Genomic DNA, 4,176 nt, shown 5'->3' on the forward strand with positions numbered 1-4,176 from the left:
TTTCCCTCTCTCTCTTTCCCCAATTAAGGGGTTCTCTTGGTAGAGAGCCCCTTTCCCAGCTAAAGGCCTCTCTGTCCCAGGAGGAGCAAGATCTGTTGCTCTGTCTCTTTCTCCATGGGCAGTGGCCCCAGATATCCATGCTGGTCTACCTGGAGGCTCCCCTGCAGGCAGAGCTGAAATTCCCGCAGTGTGTCTCCTGGCCTGGGGACAATTGCTGAGATGCCTGAAGACCCTTTGTCTTTCCCCTTGGTCTCCTCTTCTCCTGGTTTCTTTGTGTTATCTGGGAAGCGTCTCCCACTGGCCCTTTTACAATGACTTCTATTTCCCTGTCAGCCCACTCGGGCCACCCTGTCTGGGCCAGTGGACTCTTTGGCATCTCCTTCCAGGAGCCACCAGGTTCTGTCACAGGTGGAATTGAGGCCAGAGCCTTGGCAGAATGTCTCCTGGTGACAGCCCTATTTTGACCTCCAGCTGACCTCAGTAGGGCTCAGCCTTTCCCTCCCACCACCCCCCCCAGGCTCACTCAGGACCCTGGCACCCTCAGCCACATAGGGGCTGGCAGAACATGGGGTCGGTCTGTATCCCTGGAGCTTCGAGCAGGGCAGAGGCAGGGGGAGGGACAAGATGACCCAGCATGTGGCCCTGTCTAAGCTGAGCCTGGATGAACCTCTTTCCTGGGAAAGTTCTGTCACTAATTGACTTGCAAATGCCTTGTTTGTCCCCAGATTCATAATTAGTGCTAAGTATTTCTACGGCCCCATCCTGGAGGGGCTCTTTTTGGGGGCAGTCTGTTCCTCTCCCCTTCTCTGAGGTTGGCTGGTCTGGGGGTGGGCAGAGCTGGGCACCGGTGCCCAGCTGCCGTCCAGCGTTCCCACGGCTCTGGTGCCAGCGTGTGAAAGGCGAGGTGTGGGGGGCGCGGGGGCTGGGGCTCCCCGCCATCCTTCAGCCGGGACCACGGCCAAACCCCGAGGCTCCAGGAAACGACAGAGCTGGGGAGCGGGCTGTGGCAGCGGGTGGGGGCTGGCTGGCACCCCCAGGAAGGAGAGCCCAGCCGGTGCCGGGGGCTGGCATCAGCGGAGCCTCCGGCACGATGAATGGGCCAACAAGGGGCCTCTCTTCCCCACAGCTTCTCCACAAAGGCCTTGGCTGCGCCACTGGATGTGGGGGGCCAGGGGCCACCCGAGGAAGAGGAGAGGCTGTTCTCAGAGACCCCTCCATCTCTGGCCTCTGCACTCCTAGGAAGGGGCTGGGGGCCCAGGGGCTAGAGTTTAGGCCTAGCTTCTACTTGGACCTGCTGAGTGAGGGGGCAACTGGTTTAACCTCTCTGGGTCTCAGTTTCCCCCACTGGATCATCCCTGGCATCTTTCCCAGCCAGGATGGTCTCCTCTTGGTTGCGGCCCACCCAAGTTCCCCCAGTAGCCTTCTCTGGCACTGCACTGGCAATTCTCAGCCCTCTGCAGGCCCTACCTTGGCTGAGACCCAACTGGACCTCCCCTCAGGGTATATCAGGCCCCTGTTCAAGGCATGGCTCTCCAACCCCTAGTGCCCCTCCTCTCCCCTCAGGTAGGAAGAGCTGTTCAGTGTCTGCCAGGAAGCAGTGGGAAGGGTCTAAGCTGTGGCTGCCTGCCATAGAGTCAGACAGGCCAGGGCCTTGCCACTTGCAAACTGTGTGATGTGGGTGAGTCTCTCCGCTTCTCTAGGCCTCCTCTGCAAAAGGCCTCACAAGGTTATCGCTGGGATCCGGTGAGACTGAGTGGAAGGCGTTCTGTGCGGGACCCGGCAGGGAGTGGCTGCTCAGTCGCCGCTCCTTTCCTCTTCTTCCCCAGCCTCCCTCTCAAAGCTTTCTGTGAGTTTGCCTGTGTTTTCCTGTGACTGAGATGTCCTTTCATGGTCCACCCCCATCTTTTTTACCTGGCTCTCTCACAGCCTCTCTATATTCCCTATTTCATCTCCAGTTCCTTTCCCAGAACTAGCCTTTTTTTTTTGGTAAGTCCTTCCTGAAGTCTAACCTTCTATTGCAGGTTGTCTCTCCTGGACTCTTCCCAGGCTGCCCTGCAGCTGGAGCCCAGAGCGAAGGGGAGGAGGTGGGCTCTATGGTAACCCTGAGAAGAGAATGCCCTCTCTCCTCATCTGCATACAGACGGGCTCATTTGCATACAGACAGGCCTCATCTGCATATGCTCAGTGGGACTCTGAGAGCACATTCCAAAGTGTCCTGCCTGGGTCCTCCCACCCCAGTCCTGACATCTCTGTCCAGGGAGGGGCCCTTCCCCGCCCCTTCTGCCCCTGTCTGGGTCTGGGTCATTCTGTTTCCAAAAGGCAGCCCACCCTCTGGGGCCCTCTCCTGCTTGCTTTTCTTTCCTGTGCTCAGAGGAGTCCTTTCCACCCACCTCCTCCTGCCTGCCCCAGCTCCCCCACTGGGAGCCTCCCCTCCAAGCCAGAGGCCAGGAGAGGAGACAGAGGGCTGGCCACAGTGGCTGGCTGCCTCTCCCTGCTTAGGCCCCCCAACACTATGGTAAGGGAACCATGAAGACTGATGCTCAGGTTGTGGGGTACAAACAAAAGCGGGGGAGGGGCGGGCAGACCTGAGAAGCTTCTTTCATATGGATCGGATTGACCCCAAGCCAGATCCTGCCTCCATTCACCCCACCTCCCCAGGGCCACAGTGGGTCCTGGCAAGGCTAGGAGATGGGAGGGCCCCGAAATGAGGGCTGGAACCTCAGAAGCACTGATGAGCTCCCAGGCGTGGTGAGACTGAGCTCAGCCCCTTAGATTCGCCAGATGGTGATGCAAAGGAAACTGCCTCCTCCTCCCAGCAGCATCCTCAGTCTCAGTCAGCCCTCCAAGTCCCAGTTCTAGGGCTCCTGGCCATATAGGTCAGGGGGAGCCTGGGATTCTTCTCCTGATAGGCCCCCACCATGCTGAGGACCCTGGACATAGCCCTTCTCTTCTCTGGCCTCAGTTTCCTCTATAAAATGAGGAACTGGGCTAAACCAGGTGGCTCATTATGTTAGCCCTCCTCCTGCAAATAGTGCCCAGGCGCCTGGCCAGCATTCTGCATGCAATTTTAGTATTTGCAAGCATCCCCTGAGATCCAGATTGACCTCGGGCTAGAAGTCCTGGTCTAGAAGAGCTAAAAAGGCTGCAGTCAGTGTTTAAATGGAAAGGAGGAATTTATACACATGTGCTTGGATGTCTATGGAGTAGCCCGAGAAGGACATAGGTACCAGTTGTTGCCTCTTGGGAGAGGAGGTGGGTGGCTGGGGACACGGGTAGGAAGGAGATGTAATTTCCCTTTTGTGCTGTTAGAATTGTGTCATGTGTGTTATCTTAAGCTTTTTCATTTAGACAATTTCCAGGATTCATAGTTCCATGGAGGGATTATGGAAGGGAGGGAGGATTTTCTGGAAGGTGATGGAGAGCTTAAATGGTGCTGCCAGTCTGGGCTCTGCTAACATCATCCAGCAAGGCTCTTTAGAGATGAGAAGGGGCCTTTTAGGGGAACATGTTGGATACAGATGTGTTATGGAGAAAATGGGGTCAAGAGCACAGTCCTAGTTTTTTGCTATGGCTTTTCTGCCCCCTCAAGTTCCCCCTCAGGCCTTGTTATTGTTGGGAAGTCCTACCTGCTGTCTAATCTGAATCCCTCTTAATAATCATATTCATTCCCTTATGTTTCCACTGAGGGTGGACAGAGAAGCAGCAGGAATGGAAGACCCTTTTGGGGGAGGGGTGCTCCCTCTATGTGGTCTGTTCAAACCCAGGAGGACATTTATGAGAGTCCTTTTGTGGAGGAGACAGAAGGCCACCCAGTAACCTCCTACACAGGCACTGTGGGGGAGCGTCACGACCCTCTCCCATTCTCTTGGTCCCTAGTATGGCACCTAGGTGCTTCCTTGGCTGGAAGCATTAGCCCATGACTTGGACTTGGGACTGACCGGATCATGGATGGAGTTCTGGCCTTGGGGTGGCTGAGGGCGGTGGAAGGAGCCAAGATGTTCACTCACTGCCCCACACCCTACCAGGTAGGAGTTCTGGTATTAGAGGCTCCCCCACTTCTGTTGCAAGGTTGGCTTCTGTATCACCGATCTCTGTTGGAGGGAGCCCAGTATTGCCCCCTCTCTTGCAGCCCCTCCCCTTCCAACCCTGTCCAGGTATATCCACAACCACTATTAA

Source organism: Macaca thibetana, chromosome 1 (genome assembly GCF_024542745.1).
Source record: "Macaca thibetana thibetana isolate TM-01 chromosome 1, ASM2454274v1, whole genome shotgun sequence".
Classification (NCBI taxonomy): domain Eukaryota; kingdom Metazoa; phylum Chordata; class Mammalia; order Primates; family Cercopithecidae; genus Macaca; species Macaca thibetana.